Source organism: Monodelphis domestica, chromosome 4 (genome assembly GCF_027887165.1).
Source record: "Monodelphis domestica isolate mMonDom1 chromosome 4, mMonDom1.pri, whole genome shotgun sequence".
NCBI lineage: Eukaryota > Metazoa > Chordata > Mammalia > Didelphimorphia > Didelphidae > Monodelphis > Monodelphis domestica.
Window position 1 is genome coordinate 313,105,440 of NC_077230.1, and position 13,744 is coordinate 313,119,183.

The following is a 13,744-nucleotide window of genomic DNA, read 5'->3' on the forward strand; positions in this document are numbered from 1 at the left end:
TGTGCCCCCCCCCAGTTTTGTTTTTTTTTTTTACCTGATAGACAACAATCTATTAATGAAACTCTCTAAAATCATCTAGGTTGATTGTTGAAAGAGAATCTGTCATTAAGTCCATACTCAACTCTCCTCCAACCTGGTAGGAGGTATTTGCCAGAGCTTGTCTTCTGATGACTCAACATTTGAGGACCCATTCCAGGAATGAATCATTATCCCCTTCACCTAAAATTACCTAGATTTCACTATGCCTAAGTGTCCAAATTATCTACATTGGTTATCAATAAGCTGCAAATGTTCAGCAGAGCATTTACCCAACATATTTAATGACTGCTAAAATCAACTTTGACTCTCTATGAGACCTGATAGGTTTCAAGGAAAACAACAATAGGAAAGATCAATGGATGAGGTGGTCAGGGAATGTGGATTAAAATCTATTACTTACTACATCAATGAACATGGGCAAGTCTGGCATGTGTAATCTCATCTGCAAAATAAAGAAATTGGACTAGCTACCCTCTGTTTCCTTTCACTACTAAATCTATGATTCTTAAAAGCTTTTATTTCTTTGAAACAAAAGTCTCTTTGCTGCTGGAACCAAAACAATTATGCTCTGATGTGAATTCAGAAGAATGTCTAATGATGAAATTTTTAAATGTGAAAAACAGTCCTTCAGCACCCAGAGAATATGACATTTCAGAATTCAATAGTGCTGAAATAAAGATGGCTAGGGTTGATCTTTTGAAGTATTTACCCTTTTGTATCTGTCTTTTTCTTCCCAGAGGTCAAAATAAATGATTTTATAAGTGCTCCCCTTTTCACAAATAAGAAGAATTATAGGACATGAGGCAATCCAAGTGCATAGAACAATTCAATAATTATTTGATTTATAAAGTTAGAGTGATATTCTTCTAATTACATGCACGCAGGAGGGGAAAAGCCAGAAAAATACTGACAGGGTAGGTATTGCATTACCTTAGAGAATTAAAGCTGGCCAAAAATCCATTATGGTGTTTAGAATTATCTTCTTGAATCCCACAGTCATTAATAAATATTCTAAGTATGCATTTCCATAATGATGAGAAAAGTCATTACTAGGCCTGTCCATGATTAAAGAGCAGTTATAATCATCTTTTTTTCTGCCTTCTGTCCCGCACACAAGATGCTCTAAAGTCATAAAACAGATTTAAAATTTTTCCTCCTGGACATTATTCTACACAGATGCATAGTAAATGTAAGAGTCAAGCTGTGTAAACATTAATAGCTTGTTATCATTCATAGTGCATACATGGGTCCTACTGAGTGGAAGATTAGCTGTTGAATCAAGGGATGGAAGGAGCCTTAAAACTCAAATCATAGTCTAGAGGGAACGTCTTGTCAGTATCTACATGATGACACAGCAACAAGCCAAAGTGTCCATAATAGCCACCATTTAACTTGTTTTCTTTCCAATACAAAGAACCTCCCATAGGTATGATTTTATGTTATATATCTCTTCGCTCAAATTTTACAGATTCATTCAAATTCATAAAATGCAGAATTGGACATTCAGATGTTGTTGTTTAGTTCAGTCATTTCAGTTGTATTTGACTCTTCATGATTCCATTTGAATTTTTCTTGGCAAAGTTACTGAAATGGTTTGCCATTTCTTTCTCCAGATGTTAGATGTAACCTCTATCTAAAGATCAGCAGTTCTTAATATAGGGTCTTAATCAAAAGATCTTTGGATAGATTTCAAGAGTTCTATGAAGTTGGATGGGAGAAAAAATTATATCTTTATTTTCACTGATCTCTAAGGGAAAGTCATTTCCTTCAATTATTTAAAATATATATATTTTTTCTTCTGAAAAGAGGTCCATGAGTTTTTCCAGACCTTGGAATAGGCTGTTTTTGTTTTAACAGAAAAACATAGGAACTCTTGCTCTAGACCTGAATCCTTTGATCTTTGTTGATCAAAGTCTATATTTAAGATTATTTCTATAGTTGTAGAATCAATTTGTTAGAATCCCAAATTCCCTTCAAGGCTCAGTCTAGCTACTTCCTCATATAAGAGTCCTTTCTTGATATACTTCCTATATTAACATTCCCTAGATTTGACTAATTTATGTTTTATATCTTCTGTTGCCAAATACAATGTAAGCTCCTTGAGAGCAGGAATTATTCTGTTTCTATATTTGTGTCTGCTTGGGAGACACACATATTATTTATTTGTTAAACTAGACATTGAAATCCAGGTTTCCCTGGATGATATATACCCAGGGGGGTGCCCGAGGTAGCTCTTACATGATCTTAAAAGTAGATTATTAAATTTTCACTGGGGGCATTTATACTTCGGAAATTGTCAACTGCTATAAATCAGAGACTAATTTGTTGTTTTACTGATTGATAGAAAGTGACAAAAACATTAAAATTTAAGACTAATTTTTAAAATGTCATTCTTTTTTATTCAGAGAACTGGTTGTATGAGAATGTATTTTTCATATGCCTTATTAATTCTCGTATCAGGGCCCTAGAGTAGAAAGGCCAAAATCAATTTCTGTATATTAGAGAAGAATTTCTGCATATCACAGACATCATCCTGACTATAGGTTTTTTAACATTTCCTTTGCTCTTAGGAATCCCCAGGAATGTGTTCCTTTCAGCAAGTCTGGCTGACAGGACGGTTTTATAATGATTTTCTTCCAACTTATGGATGATCATGTGAAGTATGAATCAAACTTTCTTTGTATATTTTGAGTTAACCAATCAAAAAAAAAAACAAAAACAAAACCCTTACACTTAACACTGTTAGCCATCAAGTAAGAGAAGTCACAAAGGCATCAAGTAAAAGAATTCACAAGGCAATTACTTGGAGAGCTGCACCTAATCAATCAGAAACTTGTGAATCCTATGATAAGAGTTGACACCTTTAGAAGCCTATGCTCAGAGTTGACATGTTCAGAGGATGAGAAGTGGATCCCACAGACACTGGTCCCTAGGCAGTGCTAGGCAATTAGGAAGCTGTGATTGGCCCCTGTGAGGAGGGGAAGGGACAGGAAAGGACTATAAAAGTCCTGAACTTCTTCTTCATCAGTAGGTTGACTTTGGCTTGAATCTTCAGCTTGGATCTTTGGCTGGTGATCTGCCTCTTGAAGGTGACTCTGGACTTAGACCTCAACTTTGACTTGGGACCTTGGCTCTTAGACTCTTTCTTGGGTGAGTGAGTAGCTGACCTTCCTTTCTTGGCTTCTGGAGAGATTAGTTCTGGAGAGGCCTTCCCCTGTTTGAGAAGGAGACTGTGTAGGTAGAACACCAGGTCCTTCAGTCAAGGGTTAACAAGCCCTCATAGGCTAGACATCTTCTCTACTCTCTTCTTACATTTCTCTACCTTCACTCTTTCCACCTTTTTGTAAATAAAGCTACTAAAAGTCAAAAGTAGGATTCTGGGAAACAGAGTCCTGGGATACAAAATTCTAATTACATAATCCGCTTGTGATTCCCATGGAAAATGAGTATGTAGAAATCTCCCAGATTTACATGCCTAGTTTCGAATCAGTCCACATAATCAACTTAAAAGATCTTCACAACTAGAGGTAAATATAATATTGTAGTTTCTAAGAGGGAAATTACAATAATTTGGGGATGAGAGGGAAATAAAAGAGAAAAAAACAAAATTATTGATCACTAGATACATTGATAAAAATCTAATTTTGGGGCAGTCCCCTTTGATATGAGTGTACATTCAAAACAAATGTGTTCAACCCCCTCAGTTCAAGTCATCACATCTCAAAGTTCACTCTGGATCTTTTGGGGGAGCATGTGGTCTCTGTAGGCATCTTCATGGCGCCTTCTCCAAACAGTTCACTTTCTGGATTTGGGGAGGTAGCAAATTTCTTATCCTAAAATTATTCTCAAAAGAATTTAAACTTTGCATTATAGGATAATAATACAATCCCTCTTGAGGAGGGTGTTGACAAACATATGGATCACCCAGGGATACATGGCTGAGTTATGAGATAGATGAATCAATTGTCAAAAGAAATAAAAAACATCAAAAAGGCCAAATAAGAGAGAAAAAAATAAACTTCTGGATGAAATATAAAATATCAAAGTCTTATGTGTAAAAATTCTAAGTAAGGAAAAATAAACCTATAGCAGGTTCTTGAATCAAGGCCTGATTTAAATGATTTATATCCCATAAGCCTGTAGTAGCAATTATGCACTTACCCAATCAGCAGAGCTAGGACTACAGAAAATTGCCACAATATGAAAGGAAGAAAAGGGACTAGATCTTTGAAATAGTAGCATTCCCTGGTCTGATTTTACTTTTTCTCTCAGGGATAGGGGAGCCAGGATGGTAGCCAAACTTTGGTACTTGGTAGAATGTGGCACAGGGAAGACCTGTGTCTGATGTATGTCAAACAGCCACAACCTCAAATCTCAAACAAGTTGGAGTCCTCTGTCATGGTGTAGAATCTCATCAATCCTACCAGCAATGGTTGGTCTCTTTGACCTTGTGCTCATTAGTACTGTGCAGTGGCTCTTTTGTGATCCCTTCTCCTGGAATCAGACACAATTATTAAGCAAATTCCCATAATATTTAACAACCAATGGCAGGTTTCCATAGTTTAAAGCTTTTGGATATGCATTGACATTAAGACTAATAGAGATGTTAAATTTACCCTAGTGCAAAATCAAAAAATCATTAATATTGGTAGCATGTACTTCAAGTACAAAAAATAAGAGAAAAAAGAAAACTCAAATACTATATTGCACATACAAGGGAAAATAATAATAAAGTTTTTTTTAAATAAAAAATATATAGTTCGCAGTCGGTGACACACTGTGTCAGCCAAGGAGAGACAGAATACAAATGTTTGTCACCCAAAATGAGATCCATTTCCTTTTTAACTTGGTCATGATACACAGCATGAGTACAAATGATTTTCACCAAGTAAGAGTTTTATAAAACAGTAGTACAGCAAGTAATGTGTAGTGATTAAAATAGTGGGAATTATAAACTGTGGCAGATAAAAGAGTGGTTGGCTTAAATTGTGACCACAGAAAATACGGTTTCAATACAGTGTCTTGTTTTAAATCAAATAATATAAAGTGGTCACCAGGGAAAAATTCCCAAATATGAAATATACCCAAGTCAACTGGGTTTTATAGAGATTTTAATTAATACAAATGAGGAATTAGAGAGAGAGAGAGAGAAATGAGAGAGAGAGAGAGAGAGAAATGAGAGAGAGAGAGAGAGAGAAAGGGAATGAGAAAAAGGCTAGGCCAGCTTAGGCCAGCCTTAAGAGAGAGATATCAGTCAATCTTCAATCCACTCACCACAAGATTTGTCCTAAGCAAGATTCTAGCGTTCAGAGAGACACCAGTTCAGCCAACTCCATCTCCAGAGAGAGAGAGATTCTTCTTACAGTCCCTTCTCTTAGCTTTTCATCTCCTTTTAAAGGGAGTTTTCTCCTATGTCACCTCCCCTAAGTTCTCACATCTACCAATCACAGTAGACGCTTTCCAAAGGACAGACCATTCTTAATTCATACCTAAGTAGACTTAAACTTTTGATTAAGTTTACACCTGAAAAAACCTCTGAGTAAGTTCTCACCTCTTTGCTCCTTGTAAATTCACAAGTTGCCTGACCTTTATAGGTACTTAGCACCTTTTTGTATTAGATCTAAAAATAGGCACAGCTTAAGAACTTTTGTCTTACTATAAGTATGGGTTTAAGTATTTTTCATTGTTCAGCAAGGAGTTTCTTCCCCTAAAGTATGCTTAAGTAGGGGTGGAGTAGAGGTCTCACATTCCTGATCTAAGTCCCTTCATTGTTTAAATGGGGAATGGTCTTAACCAAACCTTATGAAGTAGGGTCTGAGAATTTTTTAAGGTTCACAATTGCATATTCAAAGAAGTACCAAAATCCCCAAATCGTAATAGTCCAAATAAGGACAATAGCAAACAAACCTGCTATCATTATGATTCACATGAGTCTATAGCCACTTCCTGTGTGACATTAAAAAACAAAAAACAACAACTATGAAGCTGGATACTTGTCACAAGTTCTCCAGATCTAGCCAATCTTTCAACCTTGGCTGAGATATTTTAAACAAAGTCTATTACTGCCATCATTCCAAAATGTGGCAGAGGAGCCCAAGGAAAACAAAACACAACAAAAATAAAACAAACCTCTGTACTACTGATGAAAACCTCTTGGGTCTAAAATGTCACCAAGAATCTAGATCATTCTAGTGGAAGGGTAGAGTAAGCTGAAGAGGTACAAATATATATAAACCAAAAACCCAACAATATTCAGAAGCTAGTAGCCTCCATTGGAAATCCTTCCTACCTCCCCAGATGAAATTACAAGCTATCACAGGGTAATCAAACCCCTTGGGGAAATCTCCCTCCTCTGAGACTGTAACAGCATAAAAGGCATGTCTTTTTATGCCCCATCCATTGCAATGTGGAGGTGAGGATTACAACAGTGAAAAATCACTTCAGATGCCTCATACATTACATTTTTAATAAATGTGGAGGTGGGGAATACAATAGTGTTATTGTATTTCACTTTAACTACTAAATGAACTGTAACTTCTGTTACAATCAACTCAATGGCAAGCAAATGATCAGTCAGAGGTAGGGGTGATACTAGATATCTGAAAAATCACTTCTGAAGACCCTTTAAAATCAATTTAAATTCTTAGGTCATTAAATTCTCCAAAGGTTGTATATAGCTTGTAACCAGTTTGATGAAGTTCATCCATCATCATCTATGTGATAATTAACAATGGCAAAAAGGAACAAAAGGCCATTTAGGCAACACATGACCTTATTGGATCTGGTGACAAATCCAGCATCCATAAGGAACTATGGTTTTGCCACAGAAAAAGGGTATGTGAAAGTTGTTTATGAACTTTTATAATGGTATTTTTCTCCAGTAAAGTCATAGGGGGAGGGACAAATAAAGACAATGTAACAGCACATATAGCTAATGGCCAAAACAGACTTAGTATGACAGAAAATATTAGATTAGATTATAATGTAAACTTAAAAAACAAAATTAAATCTTAAAACAAACAATCAGCAAATACGATGTATGTGAGAGGATACAGGCACTGAACTCAAGATTCCTTTACTCCAATTCCAATAGATGTGTTACAGACTTCTTTACTATTTGGAGGGGAACAAACTCAAAGCAGTTAGCATCAATAAGGCAATGGGGTATGAAAAGGCTTAAAATTCACCTCCAGACTCATTAAGGTTTCTTCCCCTCCCAAGTATCATCATCCATCTTGATTCCTTTGGTCACACTTCTGGGGTTCCCCATATCTGCACTGAGTATAGTGTGGACAAACCACATATTGAATGTGTTGCAGAGACTGGGCAGGCCAAAATGGCAAAGGGGTATAGGGAGATGAATCTCCCCTCTAAATCTTGTGATTACTCAAGCTAATGGCTGCAATGTATCCAAACAGTACAAGAACCCCCAGGAATGGCAGCAAGAAAAGACATCCTAAAGCTATAAGCTGTGTGAGCTTGGTAAGGCTCTCCAGAGACAGGAGCTATCTCAGATAGGTAGGAAACTGGCCCATGTTTGCAATCTCTACTTCCTGTCCATAGATGGTGCTATCCTAGTAAGCACTGCCTAGGAGTAAAAGCCTCAAAAGGTATGTTTGGGAGAAGAGTTCTGTCCCTTCTCCCCACAGGGGTAAAATCAGTGGCCCCATGATACTTCAGTCCCCACCCCCACAGCCAGGAGCATGAAAACCCCAGGGTAAGCTTAAAAATTGGCTTGGAAGCTAGACAGTGTTGGGGGTGGTCAGCCAAAAGCAGCTCATCAGCAGAAGCAAAATTTATCTGCTCTCTATTCTTTACTCAAAGGCTTTCTTTATGAAAATAATTGAGAATTCTTTTTCCAATTTTGCTGGTTGCCATAAATTTAAGATTAAAATTAATATCCATGGGGGCAGCTGGGTAGCTCAGTGGATTGAGAACCAGGCCTAGAGACGGGAGGTCCTAGGTTCAAATCTGACCTCAGACACTTCCCAGCTGTGTGACCCTGGGCAAGTCACTTGACCCTATTGCCTAGCCCTTACCACTCTTCTGCCTTGGAGCCAATACACAGTATTGACTCCAAGACGGAAGGTAAGGATTTTTTTTTAAAATTAATATCCAATAATTCCAATTATTATATTTTATAAGATTTATTAATAATCACTTGAAGTACAGGAAAAAAATAAACTGAATAAAGAGCAGTTTTCCCCCACTGTGTTCATGGGAAAAGAGAGCAAAAAAGGGCGGGGAAACAACCTTTATCTCCAAAATGTAAGGATATAAGAACTAAAGTAGGATTATGGGAAATGGAGTCCTGGAGTATAAAACTCTAATTACACAAAAGCAAGGCTTATTCAGTATTAGAAAAATCATCCATATAATTGACCATATTAACAACCAAACTTAATACAAATCATATGATTATCTCAATAGATGCATTAAAAGCCTTTGACAACATACAAAACCCATTTCTATTGAAAACATTAGAAAGCATAGGAATAAAAGGGCTTTTCCTCAAAAATAATAAGTACTATTTATTTAAAACCATTGGTAAGTATCATCTGCAATGGGGATAAGTTAGAAGCATTCCCAATAAGATTCGGAGTGAAGCGGGGATGCCCATTATCACCACTATAATTTAATATTGTACTAGAAATGCTAGCAATAGCAATTAGAGAAGAAAAAGAAATTGAAATGATCAAAGTAGGCAATGAGGAACTAAACTGTCACTTGTTAATTTTTTTTTTTATGGTTTGGACTGAATATTTAATTGGTGATCGCCAGGGATTTAATTTCTAAATCCCAAAATGAATTACTAAAGTACAATGGAATTTATGGTTACAATCAGGAGATAGCCAAATCCAGTCTTCACACACTTTTTGCAGATGACATGATGGTATACCTAAAGAATCTGAGAAAATCAACTAAAAAGCTATTGGAAATAATTTTAGCAAAGTTTCAGGGTACAAAATAAACCCACATAAATCATCAGCATTCCTATATATTTCCCACAAAACCCAGCAATAAGAATTAGAAAGAGAAATTCCATTAAAATCACTCTAGTCTAGACAATATAAAATATCTGGGAATCTACTTGCCAAGACAAATTCAGGAATTATATGAATGTAACTACAAAACACTTTTCACACAAATGAAACTGAATCTAAATCACTGGAAAAACATTAATTGCTCCTGGGTATGATGAGCTAATATAAAAAAAATGGTAATCCTATCAAAATTAATTTATTTATTTAGTGCTATGTCTATCAAATTACCAAAAAACTTTTATAGAGAATTTGGAAAAAAATTATTACAAAGTTCAACAAGAACTCACTCTGACAAAAACTGCTGGGAGAATTGGAAATTAGTACAGGAAAAATTAGGTTTAGATCAACATCTCATACCCTAGGTTTAGATCAACATCTCATACTCTATTCTTAGATAAATTCAAAATGGATAAATGACAAATATAAAGTGGGAAATTGTAAACAAATTAGGTGAATATAGAATAGTATACCTTTCAGATCTATGGGAAAGGAAGGAATTTAAGACCAAGCAAGAGATAGATAACATTACAAAATATAAAATGAATAATTTTGATCATATTGAACATATAAAAAGTTTTTGTACAAACAAAACGAATGCAACCAAAATTAGAAGGGAAGCAAAAAATTGGGGGAAATTTTTTTATGATAGAAACCTCTGACAAAGGTCTAATTTTTCAAATTTATAAGGAACTAGGTCAATTGTACAAGAAATACAGCCATTCTCCAATTGACAAATTTTCAAAGTACATGACTAGGCAGCTTTCAGATGAAGAAATCAAAATTCTCAATAGTCACAACAAAAAGTGTTCTATGTCCCTCTTAATTATAGAAACTCAAATCAAAACAACTATGAGGTACCACCTCATACCTATCAGATTAGCCAATATACAGTAAAGGAAAATAATAAATGTTGGAGGGGATACAGCAAAATTGGGAACAAATGCATTGTTGGTGGAGTTGTGAATTAATCTAGCCATTCTGTAAGGCAACTTGAAACTATGCTCAAAGGGCTTTAGAAGATTGCATGCTCTTTGATCCCAACCATACTACTACTGGGTTTGTACCCCAAAGAGATAATAATGAAAAATATTTGTATAAAAATATTCATAGTCACACTCTTTGTGGTGGCAAAGAATTGGAAAATGAGTGGGCGTCCCTTAATTGGGGGATGGTTGAACAAGTTGTAGAATATGATGGTGCTGGAATACTATTGTACCTTAAGGAATGATGATCTGGAGGCTTTCTGTATATGAACTGGGAGAACCTCAATGAACTGACAAAGTGAAATGAGAACCAAGAGAACATTGTACCCAGAAAGTGAAACATTGTTGAACTATTCAATGTAATGGACTTTACTACAGTAGCAATGCAATAATCCAGAACATTCCTGAAAGATTTATGAGAAAGAATACTATCCACATTGAGAGAAAGAACTATGAGAGTAGAAAAGCAAAAGAAAAACATGTGACATCACTTATCACTTGTATGTATATGGGTACATGATTTGGGGTTTGGCCTTTAAAAGATTCCTCTATAGCAAAAATGGATAATATGGAAATAGGTATCAAGTGATAACATTTGTACAATCCAGTGGAATTGCTTGTTGGCTCTGGGAAAGTAGAGGGAAGAGGGAAAGGAAAAAATGAATTACATAAACATGGAAAATATTTTTAAAAATAAATAAGTAAATAAAAATAAATTATTTTAAAATTAAGAAATACTGCCTCTCAAGAATTCTAATAATTATAGTTGTTAAACATTTACTAGAACACCACTGTGAGCACTATTATCTATATATGAATATAATACCTATTATCAAATAAAGAAATATTCTGACTAGTCCCTCAGTAAAGCAGCCTTAACATGATATGGTTAATATTAAAGATGCCAAATGATATTTATATTGTTTTGAGAATACACTTAGAATAATTCTTTGTCATGAGGCAGTGTGTCCAATGGAAAGAGCAGTAGTTATGGAGTAGATTCATATCATGTCTTTGACACTTGACTGTGTGATATTTGGCAAATAATTTAACCTTGGTCTCTTGAGGTCACTTCTAGCTCTTGATCTATAATTCTACAGTCCTTGAACTCTCCAAAGAAGACAACAATATATATTTCATCTTTTCATACATCTAGGGATATTTTAAGATGTCATGTAATCCATGACCCTGCTTCTGAGAAAGAATATTACTTCATCCAATTTTTCAAATATTCACTAGTTAGGTGAAATATATGGCAAAATGGCATTATAGAGAGTTTGATGGACCTGGAGGGTTAGGAAGATCTAGGTTCAAAAACCACTCTTAACATATACACAAGTGACATACATATTCATGTGTGACAAGGGATAAGACATAACCTCTCTAAGAGACTTACTTAAGAAGCTGTGAAAGACTCATCTACTGAATTGTATATGGGTGTGATCTATTTAAGTGCAGGAATCCTCTTAAAATTAAATCATAGAAATCATCTTATTGGGCTTTCATTGTATCTTCTTTTACATTTATCCATTGACACTAAACAAAAGGTATTTTTTTCTATGACAGGATTTGATTTTCCTTGATCTAATTTACTTCAACTGGGCACAGAAAATCTGATTACAAAGAATTGTATTTCTTCAGGTGGTAGAATGAAATGGCTTCCAAAAATAGTATGTTTGAACCATAATTTCTGAATATTCCAGGTGAGCTCCTCTCCATTTATTTCCATACCCCAAATCAGACCATTTCTTATGAGTTTTTAGTACTTTCTAATTAAGTATTTCCCCATTCTCTCTGTACATCTTATTTCACTGGACTATTTAAAAAATAAGTGACGTACAAAAGAAACAGATTTTTGAGTCATTTATCATATTGAATGTGGAAAATCTAGTGATATTCAGATATCTGCAGGTTAGCAAAAAACATTTTTCCTTTTCCTCACCAGTACAGACAAATGAAAACACTTTATGTTGTAAAGCAATAAGAAATCTTACCTATGAGGCAGGAAAAGGGGCAAAAGGGAAACAATAAACCACAGAGAAAGTAGCTTTACTATTATTAAGTGCCCACACTTCTCAAGGTATTACCTACTTTGTGGAATATCAGAGGCTCTCTTCTGGAATTAAAGGTCTGATTATTTGACCAGTCTGCTTGTACCTTACTCTTAACACTTTCATATTCGAAAGAGCTGGGAGTTTTTATAGGTTAAAAAACAAAGAAACACACATAGCTGCATTTTTAATCAGTAACTATTTATAAAGCACATGCCATATGTTAGGGACTATTCTATGTTCTGGAATACAAATATGCAAAAGGCCATCCTTGCCCTCAAGGAGTTTATATTTTAATGGTATAGACAACAAGCAAACATATATATATATATATATATGTATATATATATATATATATACAAGGCAAGCTATATGCAGAATAAATAGGAAATAATTAACATAAAGAAGGCATTAGAATGAAAGGAGACCAACCAAGTGAAAACAATTTCACAATTTTGTTTTGGATTTTTTACTGCAGTTTATATCCAGATACATCTATGGGAAAAAAGAAATAATAATAGCAAAAGGATATAGTCGTCCAGTCTGCTTTGTTGTGGAGTGGTGAGAACAGTCGCCATGGTGACACAGCCTGGCAAATTGAGGATCTGTTTCTCCTATTCTGAGGAGATGTGTGTGGCATGAGCAAGGAAGAAAAGCCACACCTTCTAGTAACTACACTATTTCATTCAGGGCATATTTGTGTAGTACTTGCAATGATCCCAAACCATTTCTCTAATTAATTAAGAAAACATTAACAACCCATTAAGTATATAAATAAAGATCTTTAAAAGTTACAATATTCTGATGGGCAATCTTGGATTCCAAGTCAGAAAAATTTGGCTTTAAATCCCACATCTGATACTTACTAGCCAACTGCCTTTGGGCAAGTCAGTTAATTTCTAAATCACAGAACAAGTGTGATCTACATTAATAAATAAAGTTCTCACATCGGGAGTTCTCTAATTAGAAAAAAAAGATAGATTCTTGCCATGCTCACACATCCTTTTGGTGAAGGCTTAGAGATACAAATTGTGAGAAAACTCTTTTCTCCAAAGAATCAGAATTAAAGGTGATCAAAAGGTATCCTCAGGCTATATTATCAACAATGACATACATAAGGAGTGGAATAAAATGTTTATGGAATATACAAGCACTCATTGAGGGACTGTTTCCTCCATATTACATTCATCCTAGAAGGTTGGGTCCCCAGAAGCAACATGGGGGTGTGCTGGAGCCAGATCAAGGCATCATTAAATTCTCAGTGTGAGCTTTTATGATTTATTTTAAGGAAAGACGTAGAATAGACTGGTTTGCTTCATCTTTTATATTTGCATCTCTAGCACAATGACTGGAATGTAGTAGGTTCTTGATAAATGATAATTGCTGAATTAATCCTTTCTGAAAGATTTCAATTTAATTCAATGAAGCATTTATTTTTACAAATTAAAGAATTCAAGATTTTTTGATGCCTTTTGCTTTTACATGTTATTCCTGGAAACATTTTTGTTTGGCTTCCCTGCCTTAAGGCTCTCACCTTTCTAGTCCATTCTCTACTCAACAGTCAAACTGATCTTCTCAAAGTACAGGCCTGATCATATAACATCTCCTACTTAATAAACTACAATGG